Source organism: Falco biarmicus, chromosome 8 (genome assembly GCF_023638135.1).
Source record: "Falco biarmicus isolate bFalBia1 chromosome 8, bFalBia1.pri, whole genome shotgun sequence".
Taxonomy (NCBI): Eukaryota; Metazoa; Chordata; class Aves; order Falconiformes; family Falconidae; genus Falco; species Falco biarmicus.
Genome location: NC_079295.1, coordinates 8,243,557 through 8,258,992, shown reverse-complemented (window position 1 = coordinate 8,258,992; position 15,436 = coordinate 8,243,557). Strand labels below are relative to the sequence as shown.

The window sequence follows — 15,436 nt, the reverse complement described above, 5'->3', positions numbered from 1 at the left end:
GAACTGCTTGCACATTTTGTTAGTAAGCAGGTATCTTGATACAGAGATCATGAGAAATACATACTTATCGCTGTCTCCTGGCTGCCCTGCTGTTGGTGCTCATGACGCAGGCCTTACTGTTGCGTTGATGGCTTCTTCAATCATAGTTATTATGTACTTGAAAGGCTCTCTGCACTGAATAAGTTGCTTTGAGCTTTTGAGTTTGCACACCACAAGTCAGCTGCTCGTGGCTCTGTGTTTCGACTTGAAATGGTGCATCATCATCTTGCTGCCCTACAGCCTTCTGCTTAGAGGGATGGGGTGCTGTTCCCCCGAGAGGAGGCACAACACACGGCTCTCCTGTTCGATTTGCCTAGGACGGTATCTAGCCTCGGTGTGATGGGGGGCTGCCTTTCACATCTTACATCTGGGAGAAGTCCGACCTGCAAGTAAAGATGTTTTTGCAGTAACAGGAGATGCGAGTGCAGAGTTTGAGAGCAGCAGGTGATTGCAAGCAAGTCTCCTGAAGCCAAAAGAGCATTGCCTGCCCTCACCCAGAGTCATCACTCCTCTCTGACACTCAGTGGCTAATGTGTGACCATCCTTCTTTGCATGCAAAGAAAAAGGTGTAATTTGAGGTGTTTAAGTGAATCACATTTCTTTTGCCTTGTAACAGATTAATGGTAATTATACATACAATTATCTGGGACAAATATTTTCAGTTACACTGTCCTCTGTTAATAGAGAAGCTCCGTCTTTGTACACGACAATATTTATTATAGCTCGTGTCCAGGAATAACCGCATCCCTGTTCTTCAAATGAATGAACGTGATTAAGAAGCTTAACACCACATGGCTTTGTAGAAAAAGCACTTGATAAGCTTTCTGTGAGTAGACATCTTTGGCAATGTTCCTGAAATAGAACTTTATATTTAAAAAAAAAAAAAAAAAAAAAAGCTAGAGTGGAAGAGATAAGAGCACTTTAAACAAGCTTATAGATGAAAGAAATGATCAAGCTCATGGAGAACTTGCATAATACAAATTGGGTAGTCAAGGGCATGTGCAATAAGTTTTTTTCTGCAAGTCATTAAAGTAATAGAGCTCCTTCATGTCATCGGCTCTTTGTGAAGAGACAGCAGGTAGTCTTTCTGGAGATGAACAATGAAGCACTGAACATGTAGCTGCATTAACAGGATAATGACGGAGAACTGAAGTCAAAAGAAAAGTATCTTTGCTGTATTCTCATCATTCTTTTTCTTGACTCTCAATTGAAGACTTTCATGCCAGGAGGATCTTTAAGTTGCAGTTCTGAAGATGGTGGTCTGATCCCCTGGGCCACAGAAGGTGCAGAGCTCCTGCCACCAAGCATGTGAGGACACGATTGCAGTGAGGGCTGCTCACGAGTGCAGAGGCTGAGGGAGGTTCGAAGTACACTCTAGCATGCGCTGTTTGTGGGAGATGGGCAAATAAATTTTCCTCTGCTTGTGATGAACTAGGATGATGTGGACAATATGGTTGTGCCTTCTGGAAGTGCTTAAATGTGAGACGGTATTTTGGGATGAATAATGTTCAGTGTCACTTTCTGATATGCAGAAGGCTTTGAGTTCATATCTTTGCAACAAGCCTATGATGTTTTTCATTTCAGCACTCTTTCCAAACAAGAGACTAGAGCGACCAGCTCAGTGCATGCCTTAATCCTAGCGGCATTTTAGTCTCCATGCACCTGCTGCATAGTTCACAAGGACATGGGCAAGCTTTGGAAACCGGTGTCTTCCAGAGGCATGGCAGAAATTACTTGTGGAGGTTATCCTGGTTATCAGCTGGATGCTTCATTCTAGTTGCTGATGCTTCACGTCAGCGCCAAGTCCAGCATGTGCAGCTGAATATGGTTTTAAGCATTCCTTTGTCATTCCTGGTGCTTTTCCAGAGCATGTCTTCAATTACTCCTTTACAGCTGTGGGACCTTTGTGGCCCAGCCACCAACACCTGAGTTCGGTTTGCAGGGGGATGCTCTTTTACAGCTGATTCTTTTGGGAACCTGTGGCAACCTGGTCTTCAAAAGTCATCTGCAAGACAGGGATTATGCATCCTGGGAGGTTCAGACTCAGACACCACTGTAAAACCTTGACCCACGCTTCTCTGCTGTAATATACAAGGTTGGTACATTTATTAGGCTTAGGTAATTTATTTATTTATTTAATTCCTCTGACATCCAGGGCTTTTGCTTTCTTCTTAAAATGCTGATTCTCTGAGCTGATGTAGTCATCTTTCATTCCTTCAGCTAGTTCTGCTTGTGTTCACTTCTGCATCTTTAAATCAGCTGGCAAGAGGCTATTTATAACATCAGGGTCCCTCTCCAGATCAGCATTATTTAGCGGTAAGATACTATCTGTTGATCGGTTGACTATTAGTATATCGAGGGGCTTTTTTTTTAGCTAAAGCCAGCATTTTTCTAAACATATTTCTACTCGAATGTAAGCATCAAAGGTTTTCAAATCACCGTAGGATTTAACTATGGCACAGTATTAACTTGCTTGGATTGGTCTTACACTTCTGAGGAAGCAAACTAGATTCACAGTGGACTCGGTCGGGTAAAAGGAAGGTATTGCACATGACAGGCTCACAAGCTGAGGTCCCATGAACACGCTGGGTTTCCCTGATCTGTTGCCCTGGCTCTAATGAAAGGCTGGAAAGCAAGAGAGGAGGCAGATGCACCAATGTGGGTGCCTTGCAGTTGTGCAGCTAAATTGGGCTTGTAGGAAATGCTTTACTGGGCAGAGCTTGTCCCTGTATAGATGCATTTCAAGCCGGATAGTTTACGCTCTAAGTAGTTTATGTGATGAATGTACAAGTCCTTCCTCCAGTGAACTGGATTTCTGGCGGGTTCCACCCTCCCCTGAAAGGCGGCTGAATTCTCTCTGCGAAGGCTAGCTGTGCGCAGGGCGGGCAGCTCTTGAAGCACGGAGGTTTACGTTCAAGTTCTTCTCGCTTTCTTCACGCCCTGTATTCTGGCGGTATCTGCAATTCCCGTTCCCCAGCACAGGCACCTCTCTTACACAGCCCGGGCACCTCATCTGGCTGTCGTCAGCCTTGGGTGTCCAGGTTATGCCAGAGCATGCTGTGGATGCCGAGCAGTGGTAAATAAAGCACAGCTTTCAGATGACTTGCTCTGCTGTGGGTTTCCTTAGCTCTACTGAGGTGTCATCGTCTTTCCTAGTCTTGCGTTTTCCTCCACTAAACTTCCAGCTGCTGGCTTTTGGGGCTTTGCATTGAGAAAAGCCTGCATGGCATTTCTGTCTCTTCTTCCTGGCGATGCGTGCTCTGATCAGCCATGCCCTTCAACGTTGGTGCTCTCCACCGCATTTTTCCAGGTCGCCCAAAAAGTTCATAGAGTTCTTCTCCAAACCTTGCCCGTCTTAGGCATAGTCTTGTAACTGGGACAGTTACGAATCAGGGTTGAAAAAAGAGGACTGTCTCCTCATTGTCCTGAGGTTATGCACGAAGTGACTGAAAACTTTTTTAGCTAGGGAATTTTACAGGGAACGTGGGTTTGGCTCCCAGTTTGCACCTGCTTGTTCTTTTTGATACGGTGGCTAGGACAGTCTCGTTTGGTGAGAATGGTCAGCTGTCCTAGTTCCTGGGTGTGACCTAGATATGGCTGTATCTGAACATGCCTCTGTCCAGCAGTCTGATCTCTTTGAAACTGTTTTTATTATTTAGCCCTTTCCAATGGTTTCTATTATCTGCAAACTTAACCATAACTCAGTTTTAGTTATCCTAAAACTGGTTAATCCCACATGATTCCCTGGATGTATCTGGAGGCCAGATGCTGATTGCCTATTGGTTAATGAAACTTTGAGACCTGTTGAGGAACCAGTTAAAGTTTTTTCTATGGCTTATGTTAATATTAGTATTGTAAGGTAATGGTAACTGAAATGGTGATACCTGACTCTACCAGCTATTTTTTCTCCGTGAAATAGATTGGGGAAAAATAAATCCAAAGAAATTCAGAGGTTCTTAAGTGGAAACTGCTCTGGCCAGAGAAGACACCTTTGTGGTGGAGATCTTTAGGAGTTTCTGATGGAGATAGCAAGGAGCTTCTGGGAGATGGGTTTTTGACACAAAGGATTAGTGAAGGCTTGAGAGATAGCTCAGACCTGTCGCTGTTTGGGGTGGGGTCCCCCATGGACTGTATGAAATGGCTGCAGGGGGTGCAAGAACTGGGAGTGTTTGCATGTGGTGTACCAGGTTTGGGACTGTGAGGCTGTGGTGCTGAGAGTGAGTTTTGTTCTTAAGAGGGTATTTCATGCTGTTTGAAGGGGGGGGGGGGGGGAAGCCCCAAAGTAATTGGAAAACCCATGACTGTTCTTTGGAGGGTGCAAAAGAAGCAGAGCACAGCGGCTTTTCCCAGGGATGTCAGCCACGAGGAGGTAAGGTGGAAGGCAGTGCCTGTGCCCGTTCCCAAATGCAGAACGAATCATTAATCTCTGCATTATTTTTGGCATACCAGAAATAGCATAGCTATTACAAAGATTCTTTAAACTCTTGTGAAGTTGTCTGGATGTTGAATTATTTGAGTCTCCCTTCCCAATGAATATAAGCTAGGAATGAAATAACTGATTTGCATCAAATCCCTCCTTACTTTTCCTTCTCTTCATGAAGATTACGTGTCTCATCACTTTATACTGGTCTTTCATCCCCAAACTTTTTATAAATAGCAGTTTTCCTTGAATCATGGTATTTGTGCTTGCCTAGCACCCCTTTTTTTTTTTTTTTTTTTAGGAAAAATATCCTCACTTTGACTTTTAACTTCTTGTGAATTTTTTCCCTTGACTATGTCCAGTCTGAATTTTTCCAGTTGGAACACATAAGCCGGTATTTCATTAGTTTGGCATTTGCTTTGTCTGAGCATTAGAAGATTAGTGCGACTGCTTGCACTGGAGCGACAGCTGCCTTTCAGTTCGGCTGCCTTCCTGCACTGCTCTGCCCAGAGGTCTGTGTCGGCACGGCTCTGTGTGTGTGTGGGAGCAGCTTTAGAGACGCTTTTGCTAAATTCTGAAAAATTTTTAGATGAGTCTTATAATCCTGGGGCAGGGCTTTGGAAATGTCAAGTTGAATCGCTCGGACCGCTCCTCTGGTAAGGGTTTGCTTTGCGTTTTGTGGAGAAGGAGCTCCACGACCGCGCTGTGAGCTGAGGCTCTCCCTGCGCATCGGCAGTGCCGTCTCTCCAGCCACCCACGGCCCGTACAGATAATGCCACCGCAGAGCACCCCTCCCCTTCCCAAACAGGTTATGAGCACTGACTTCTGTTATATATTCCAATCATGCAAATTCCTCCCAGAAGGTTTCAGCGATACCAACTAGGTCAAATTTATGCTCTGTAAATGAGCAATTCCCATTTCTCTTGTTTATTACCCAGGCTTCTCACATCGGTGTAGAGGCAATTACAGAATTTTGTCTCATCCCTTGGTGAGTTGATTAATGTTGTTCTTGACATCTTGGTTTCTTTGTGCTAAATGAATAGTCATTTGTTGTCTCTTCTCTTCCTCCTTCTTCCCCTCCCCACTTTCCCCTTTCGTTCCTTGCTTCTCACTGTTTAAAATCCTCCTTCCTCCCTCGTGCAGCTCGACGGTCTCCTAGAAGAGCCCACAAACCCAGCCCGCCTTCCACAACTCCCTGCCTGCACGCCTTCGTGCAGGAGCGGTTACCAGCAGGTTGCCTGAACCTTTCTCCTGTTTTATCCTGCACAAATTACTTTGTTAGGCACTGCCACATGGGATGTGGTACCCCATGCTGATATCAGCATTTTCAGCTGCTTTGAGAACTCAAACCAGAGTTCGCTATGCACTTATAAAATCATAGAATGATTTGGGTTGGAAGGGACCCTTAAAGGTCAGCTAGTCCAGCCCCCCTGCAATGAACGGGGACATCTTCAACTTGATCAATACTAGAAGCGTTTCTGTTGCTCTTGACAACTTTCTCTGAGGTTTTTTTATTTATTTATTTTGCTGTTTGCAATTTAGTGGTGGAGGTATCTTTTTGAAAAAAACAACAACAGCAAACCTGAAGTTAGCTTCACAGCCAAGTGAATTGCTGCTTTTAAAAGCTTCTTCTGCAGAAATCCTCTCTAAATGCATACAGGTAGTCAAAGCAGCCTTGATCTTAATGTACCACTGAATTATGACCAGAAACTAGGACATGCATAGAAATAGGAGCTCTTGCTTAAGCCAGGGAATGCAGAACCCAGCTGGAGGCTGCCTTGCTTTGAATGCTGGGCAGGTCTGAGTGCAGAGAGGAGTAACCTGCTGACTGATGCTTGAAGCACGTTTTTCGGCCCCCCACTGTGACTGCAGTTCAGTGATGGGCAGGGAGATGCAGATAGCTGGGTCTTGCAGCTGGTTTCTGTTTTGGGATGACATCCTGAAGTATGGCCCAGACTGTTCAGGGAAGGACAGATTTGTGAGAAGAGGAGGTGGAAGCATTTGTGAATCCAAGGTGAAAGAGCCCAAAACAGCTGCTTTTAATGGGTTGATTTCTCTGGATACTATCTGGAGGAGAAGAGAAACACTGGCAGATAAGGAGGTCCTGGGTCCAGAACCCTTAGGAGGGGGAGAACATCTCAGGATTTTTGTATGGGACATCTCGGTTTTGCTGTTTTTCTTGTGACAGGAATGCTTGTCAGGAGGGAAGGATTGTTTTTGCTGCTACCTGACCTTTTCTTCTGTTTGCTTTTCTCTCTGGGCTCACACATTGCCTAGAGCCATCTGTGCTGGAAGATTTCTAGGGTTCAGATATCTCTGGTAGAAAACTGGCTGAGGTGGGCCATAGGGATGTTTATGTAGGTCCTATGGACTGAAAACGTTTCAGGCATCCCTCTTGTGCCCTAAGGATGCAAGAACTTCATGCATCTTGAGTTTTTAATTCTAGTCCTCCACTTCATGGGGACAGCTGTTCTTCTATGCCATAGAAAAGCATTCCTTCCAAGAACCTGGAGTCAGGAGTCTGTCAGTGCTGCTCTGTGTCCAGGTGATCACTCCTCTGTTCCTTCCTTTTAAAGTAGCCATATGTAAGGGATGAAGCCTTTGAAGACCTCACAAAGAATGGATGGGCTTCTTTGATTCATGGATTTCAAGAAGGTGTATGATTTTCACTTCTCTAAACCAATTCAGCCAGACCAGTGGTGAGGCAGCCCAACCCAAAAGCGGAAAAGTGCTGTTTTCCTCTCTGACTTTGACAGATGGTGTATATTAGTCGTAAGCCAATGCAAGGCTTGTCAGCTGCCCTGGGGTCTCAACATCTGGGTGTAAATTTCAGACACATATTTTCACTGAATAAGCATAGACATCTCCTGAACTGATTTCTCCTGAGCTAGAAACACAGGTTTGTAAGATACCCCTCTCCAGATGGTCCACCATCACCGTTCTCACCAGTAGGAAAGAGTAAATACCTGCAATTCCTACCCCAGAACCCTTCTTTTATGGTTTTGTGTCCATCACATGGTTGGAGTCAACATCCTGCTGCATTGCCCCTTCTGTAGAGACCTCCCTGATCTTTTACAAATCTTACTGCCAGTGCTGTCACAACCTGAAAAGGATGGACTTGGAGAAGAACCAACTGGTGAAAGGCAACCCTTTCTGTATCTTTAAAGTCTGTTTTTTCCCCAGCTTGTGCTGTGGCAGGCGATCACTCATAGCCTTTCTGGTGCAGAGACCTGGGGACGTAAATTCTAGGCGGGCACGTTTACTTCCCTCGGACCATGATAATAGAGAAATGATTCACATTTATAGCTTCGGGAAGAGACGTGCTCAGCATTGATCCCACAGCACTCCTGCCTTTCTCCTGCACAGTCCTTGGGAAAACAAGGCTCCTTCCACGTGATGCTGGAGGACTGCAGCAGCTTGTGCTGCCTGGAAGTTCTGGGAGGATGTTCAGCCTGTAGAGGCCAACGAAGGTGAGTGCAGTATGTCTCCTCTCCCTGGTTGAATTCTGGTTTGCTGCTTAGAGACAGTCACTTTTTCATATTTGCTGAGCTATGTTTTAGATTTGAGGTAGCTGCTTTGCTCACTCCATGCTCATTATTGCTGTTGTGCACATGCATTTTGATGTATGTGCAGTTCATCACGCAGTGTGCGAGAAGCAGAGCAGACCACATGGCGCTCCAAATGTGTTCCAGGAATGTAGGGAGACTGGAAGAGCAGCGGTCCTTTGGGCCAGGCAGCTTTTGAATACCACCTTGTTGGTGCCCACCTTGGTGTTTAGCTGTGGGGAGGATGGAGAAGCCCCTATCCAGGGCAGAAGCTTCTATCCAGCACCAGGCTGCAGGACTGAAAAGGCTGTGGGTCTTATCCTGCTTGTGTTTATCCTGACTACTGAATACCAGTACCTTCCGCAGAACACTTCATAGCTAAAAGAGTCTGAGCAAACAGGCTCGGTATACACATGCTGCTTGTCTTGGCCACACTTGAATAGATCCTTCCTTGACTTCCTACTGACTCCACATTTTCTCCATGCCCTCAAGTCCACACAGGGAAGAGACCAGAAGCGCTCCATCCGCCGCATGAAGCTGTCAGCTGTAACCAGCCATGAAAAGCCATCTATCAGAGCCCAAGTTTCATCAGCTCTCGGCTCACAAAGCTTCCACCTGCCCTTACCTTGCCAGTGTTGCAGGTCTATTCCCAGGAGAGATGAAGGACACAGGGCCTTGAAATGGGCTGTTGTGCTTGCATCCTAAAAGAGAGTCTAAAAATAACTTGGTGGATTTGTAGAAAATCCTGTGTTGCTTAAGCATCTTTTTGTGGTTTTTCTCTCTCGCCTCTCTCTCTTTTTTTTTTTTTTCTCTTTTTTTTTTTTTTTCTTCCCCCCTTGTTGAGAATTGTTTCTGCTGAGAGATGTTATAGCAATGACCCTCAGGGGCAGGGAATCAAGCATTCCACTGGAAAAGCATTTCCAGGGCTAGTGCTTTGGGGTGTGTAGGTGAGTGCATCCCTCCGAGCTAGGGAGGCACAGGAGACCAAATACCCCTGATGTCTTGGGCTCTGGCTTTGCATGGTTAGGGAACCTAGACCTTGGACCTGAACTCTCTGGCCCTTTTCTCAGGTTACGGGGATACTGTGTAGTGTTTTGACAGCTGAAAGTCTGGAAATAATGAGCTCAGAGCAGTGTTTTCTCTCTTGTCCTCTTTCCATTTAGTGAAGAAGATGTATGATTTAGCAACCGAGGCCAGGTCTGTTTGCTCAAAGCTCTTGTTTAATCAAGGAGTGCGAGCAGGCAACTTCTCACGGGGTCTCTTTCCAGGTTTGTCATGCCATTGACAGATGAATAGTATTTTCCCACATGGCTTCAGATCAGCAGGGAGGACGAGCACCCAGCAAAAGTGGCTCAGATTTGACTGGTGTAATAATTTGGAACGCAATATTTTCTTTTTTTTCTTTTTTCTTTTTTTTAATGTTTCCAGGGTTGTGTTTTGAGAGTTATTATTTGTTCCTAGAGCTTTCTAGAGGCTGATAAAATGTTCAGGGTTTCCTGCTCCGCAATTGTAATTCTGCCATCTTTATTTTTGTTCTATGTCAGAGTTGTTCAGCAGTATTTTCCATTTGAATGGCTGCAATTTTAAAGGCATTCATTCTGTTTATGGAAGTCCAGAGGTAGTGTGGAAACCGCTGCAAGAGAGCAGTGGGGTTTGGTTCCTCAGGTTACATCCATTCACACATGGCTTTGCCTCAATAACAGGGGTTGACAAGAACTGGAATACAAAACCTTGTTGGCCATGGGTGTATAGCAAATGCCTGGGGAATTAGAACAGTAGTAGGACAAAATACAGCATCTGTGGTTGTTGTGGTTCTTCCTGAGACCTTAATCTATTGATGGCACATCTGCCTGTCTCTTCGGTGTAACCCCTGAGACACAAGATACAAGCCGAGGTTTATGTGTTATTGCTGAGGTGGAGGGAGATGCACAACCAGCTGTAGCAGGCAGTTTAGCTCCAGCCTGCATGGCCTCATGCCATCCAGAAGAGGAAATGGGATCAAAAACCAGGCCAACATCATCTGCAATGGATATGTGATACAATGGAGCTGCTGGGGCAGCATGCCTTGGGCCAGGGTGGTCTATGTGCTCCCAAGTCCACGGGCACTGCCTCAAGCCTCAGCAGTCGCTCATGCTTTTTGTCAGGGAAGTGTATGAGGCGTGGAGGATGGAGACACTCTCTGCCTTCCAAAGCATGGAGGTAAGGATGCTTATGGCCGAGGAAACCAAAGCTGCATTTAGCTGCCTTGGTCTTAGCTGTGCTCGGCACGACGTGCAGATCACAAAGGAACGGGCACAGCAGAGTGCACGCCACAAAAGCGTATTTCCAGGGGGGGAAAAAATGCATGAAGAGAAATGGGAGGCACAGGATGTCCCCCAAAGACAGATGGAAAGAAGATGGAAAGATGTGTAACCTCATGGTGTAAGGACTACATGGCCCAGAAGGCAAGGACAAGCCTCTGACTAGCCTCTCTGATATGACCACTGCAAAGTCAATTAAAACTTCCCAGTCCCAACAGTAATTCCCTCTCTTTGGCCTCACAGCTTTTAGTGTGGGGAGGAGATGGTTATCAGTGCTCTCCCAGGTGTCTGCCTCCTCATATTGCTCCCCATGGCAGTAGAAGCCCTGCTGGCTGAGCAGTCCACTGGAAAGCCGGGATGCTCGGCTTGTTCATAAGCAGTCCCTAAGGTGGCAATCCTGCAGGCTGTAGGTCTCTCTCGTCCTCTTCTGATCACAGCCTTAAGTGGGTGTCTGAAAGGAGAAGGGGCTGGAGTTAAGTGTGGTGGGTGCAGGGAATGGCAGACACAAAGGGCAGCAATCAACCAGGCATGTTCAGAAAGTCATTAAAAAAAACCAAAACCCTAACGCTGTGTAAATTGCAGTCCTGAAATACCCTAATTAGGAGTTCCGAATTATCTCAGTAGGACCACAATTAAAATATTCAAGATAACCAGGAAAGGAAGCATGTCTCCCTTTCCTCGTTCAGCATGTCGAACTTCTCTTTCTCTCATTGTAACATTTCAAAGATGTTTTGTTCTTGAAACGCGAGATACTTGTTCCCAAAGGGAATATACTTATATCCTGGTGTTGTCCCAGGCTGTTTTGATTGGTTAATTACAGAGAATAGGTTCCCCAGCATTTCTGTCTGGTTCAGAGGCCCATGTGTAATCATGTAGAGGGCTGTTTATCTTCACTGTGCACTTAATTCTGAGTGTCACTCCTAAAGAAAATAAAAATAAATGCAGCTATATTTGGTGGAAAGCAGCAGTAGCTTTGGCTGTAACAGGGAAGTGCTGGGTTGTGGTTTACCTCTGGCTGCTGTGCAGAACGGTGTTATCAATGATAACTCTGCTCTGCTGCCAGGCTGCTTCTGGCCGAGCACAGGGTTTTTGCATCACAGGGATCTCCTTTGCTCCTGCAACCATCCAGCAGCCAAGGCAGGCAGCGGAGCTTCCTTGCAAAAGCTCGGTATGAGCCTGTTCTCTGAGGGTAGCGTGGGTGTTACAGGGAGAGGGGCTCCAGGGAGGATGGAGGGAACAGCCTTGCATCTTCCAAAGCAGCAAGCTGTACCCTGCTACTCATCCTTTTCCGAATTAACGATGAGCTGATTTTCAAATTAATGAAACTGGCATCGTATGGAGCCTAGGGAACAAGTTGAGCCAGTCACAGGGACTTGAGATGTCTACGTGGGATGTGTTTTCATCTGCTAGGACTCCCCTGAGGCCCTGGTCCCATCTGCTTTCATCGCTGCTGTCGGATGCTCTGCACCACGAGGCTGGGCCAGCCCATGGGCTCCTGCAGAGACCTTACCTCTGGCTCTGGGACTGTAGCATCTGGACATCTGGGTTGGTTCTGCATGGATCCACAGTGTGTTAGCTTAAACTCTGCTGGAAAGCAGACCATCTGCTTTTGGAGTAAGCTTGCCTGTGAAATACTGGAGTTGTGCTCACACTGTGCGGTGCCAGGGCTACCCCGCTGGCGGTGCGAGTTATCCTCAGCCCAGATCCCCTGACCCTGGGTGGCAGCCACCTGGGTCTGTGCAAAGCCACCTCGTGGAGAAAATGCCAGCAGATGGTGCCCAAGAACATGCACTAACCAGGACGTGGAGGTTGTGGAGAAGCAGAAAAACTGCTTGTCCTGTCCCTCCAGCAGTGCCTGTTTTCCTGGAAAGCTTTTCCTTCCCATGAGTGTGTTTTATGGGACTGTGCAGAGCGCGATAGACTCCGTTGCAATTCTGTCCTTGCAAAATTGCCTGTAGGCTAGACAGCACTGGCCTCGCCACGATGGGATTGGAGTTGTGCTCCATCTGTTTAGGGGATGGTCCTCTGCGCATCCTTCCAGGTGCAGGAGCTCTCTTGCAGAGCCACAAGCATCATGCTGCCTGGCTCATGGCAACTTCTTCTGTGTCCTAAGAACTTTTGCCTCGTGGGAAAATCACTTGAAGCTTGCTCCTTTGGGGTTGTTTTGGGGTTTTTGGTTTGGGTTGGTTTTTTTTTTTAAAGTGAAAAATATGCTGTGCTTAGGGAAGTGTGAGTCAGACTGGCATTGCAAACAAAGCGGAGTTTGCAGGATTGCTCGCCTGTCAGCAACTGGAATCTTCCCCGGGTGCTGGGCTGTTTCCTGCTCTTACAAGTCTTTGAAGTCAGATCTTTGTCCTGCTGCAGACTTTTGCTCTGATAGTCACACAAAAGATGGAAACTTAATAGAGAAGTGAAGCAACTATGAAAACAGCAGAGCTTTTCTTCAAAGAGGGAAGTGTGTAGAGTAGCTCTGGTGTAACCATGTCTGTGCACATACTTGCTTGAGAATGTCAGGACATCTGTGTAATCAATAATTCCCCATGCAGTAATTATTGGCTTATGATCTCTCATTTCACACTACCATCCTCACAGAATATTATTTCAGAGCACGTATTTTTCTGGATTTCCTTGTGGGGAATATGAAGGCTTTTTCCCCTTCCAGAGCCTCTTTGTCCATGACAGACACTGAAAGAGTGGGATCTGCTGGTCGTTGCCCCATGCTGAGTCAGGACTCCAATCAAGGAGCAACAAGACCTTACTTGAGCTGTTAAAGGTTGGCAAGTCACAATGACTAGAGCTAGTCTGCAGTGTGCTCTGAAAACAACCAAAGCAGCTCCAGCAGCTCCCTAGCAGGGTTTCAAAATGATGCTGATGTAGGATGATCCATGTAACCACATTAGCCTCTGGGACAAATCTGCTATACCTTTCTCCTACAAGTCCTTGCGTTAGTGTTTTTATTCCTGTGGGAAAGGGGCCACCAACATCTGGGCTTAGTTCCCTTCTAAGTAACTGGCACAGAAGCAGGCACCCACGTTTGCGTGAACGAAGGGGTACGTGCTAGATCTTGCCTGTTGTGTCTGGATCCTGCAAACTGCTGATGGCTCTTCCAGGTTCCAAGGGCAGGCCAGCAGTGGATAACCAGGCAGCCTGCCCTGCTGCCTGCCCCCAGCCTGCTGCAACGGAGCTTTGTGCTGGAACACAGAGGAGGAAGTTTCCCTTTCAGTTGATCAGCTGTTAGTTGAGGGATGTCAAGGGCTACAGTTACTTTGCTGGGGCTGGTGACGGTTTTGCTGATGATTATCTGCTCAGTGTCATCTCTGACACTTTGCAGCGAAACCACGTTTCCAGATTAGACCTGCTGTCACATTGTTGTCACTTATCTGGGTTTAAGGAAAAGCTACCAAAGTGTTTTGAAATGCTCAGGTTCTTGCAAACAAGCACTCCACCCCCAAAGTAAGTAGGGGAGACCTCCTATCCTTACTCCAGGGCTTTCCTCCTGCCTTGGTGGGTAGTGTGACATTTGTCTAAGGCTGTGCAGCACCCCTTCTCTCCAGCCTTGCCCCTCTTCTGATGGGACAACTTTTCCAGCTGCACAAATGATAAGTTGCATCTGCTTCCAAAGCGACCCACAGCCCTTGGAGAGGCTGTAAAGTTTTCACTGGGGGAGTTATCGTTATTTCCCCTTTTGGGGTGTTGCAATTGTCTCTGTGGGACAGGGAGACACGCGGCGAGGCAAAGCCTGTGCATCAGCAATTTTGAAAGGCTAAAACTCATCGACTCCTTCACAGGACGCTGCTGGGTGGTGGCTTAATTTGCATTAACTACACACAGCTAAGGGAATTGATAATATACCATATTCTCCGATATCAGTACTATTTGTCAGCTTTTGGTGTGTCAGCTGTATTGTCTCCATTTCACAGTTGGCTTTGCCGGGCCAGGCTGACGTGTCTCAGGTTATATTTCCTTTCCTATCTATGGCTGATTTCTCCAGGTCAGTTTACCTGCCGCCTCATACAGGGCATGGGTAACTTGACCACCATAAGAGTGGACGGAACATGTCCTGTTCTTTCACTCTCTGGGGTGGATTTGCCCTAGAGAGGGTCCTCTTCATAAGCCGTGAAGTGTGGATGGGTAATGCCAAACCCTTTGGGAGCCCCTTGAAAATGGAACTATTCTTTCCTTGACACCAGTGGGATGGGAGGGAGCTGCATGACTCACTAGGTGAATTCCAGAGGCTGAAGGTAATTCCCAGTATGAAATCTTCCCTCTTGCTTGTAAACCTTTGGTTCTCATGGAGTGTTTTGCCTGTAAAGGGCTGAATGCATCATACCAGCTTGAATGTACTTGATTCCACAAATCAGCACCTGCTCAGCAAAGTCCCAGAATGAGCCTCTACATGTTTTTTTTTTTTATTTTTGAGTGCAAAATAAGGGAGCCATTCAATTCAAGCTGATTTGCAAGAATAAACTGAAGAGGGAGAATAACACTGACAAAGCTCAGCACTCCTCAGATGAATTCAGCATTAATCTCTATTAATGATTTAGCACAACCATTAAAAGCATCATAAAACAGATGCTGAAGAAAATTCAGATGTCCTGCATGACTTAATCTCCAGACATGAAGTGTCACTTACACTTTTGAAGAGTTTGTCTTTTTATTGGTGGCAGGACATAGTAAGCACAGTGCCTGGTGTCATGAATGCATGGAGATTGATAAGCTAGTGCATGTTTTTTCTTCTTAAGAACCACCCCATTTGAGATACAGCAGATCTAGTTCTGCTTTTTCCATCTGTGGTATGCCACTGCTAGGAATTGTATGCTCACAGAACACTTAAGATTGTAAGGGACCTCCAGAGCCCATCTGGTCCAACCCCCTACTCAAGCTGGGTCCCCTACAGCCAGTTGCCCAGGACTGTGTCCAAATGGCTTTTCAGTACCTCCAGGGAGGGGGACTCCACAGCCTCCCTGGGCATCCTGTTCCAGTGCTCAGTCACCCACAGTAAAAAAGTGTTTCCCAATGTTCGGAGGGAACCTCTTGCATTTCAGTTTGTACCCACTGTCCTGCTGGCAATTACGTTGTCTAATGCAGCCCAGGATACCATTGGCCATCTTTGCCACAACGGCACTTTGCTG

At 46.4% G+C, this 15,436-nt stretch overlaps 1 long non-coding RNA gene across 1 annotated transcript; it reads right to left on the bottom strand.

Annotated features, from left to right (window-relative positions):
- Nucleotides 1-6,022: 6,022 nt before the first annotated feature.
- On the bottom strand, nt 6,023-13,122 carry LOC130154327 (uncharacterized). Its single transcript, XR_008823700.1, has 2 exons — nt 10,507-13,122; nt 6,023-10,462 (listed from the first exon to the last, which is right to left on the bottom strand). It is a non-coding gene; the product is annotated as an uncharacterized LOC130154327 (long non-coding RNA).
- Nucleotides 13,123-15,436: the final 2,314 nt, after the last annotated feature.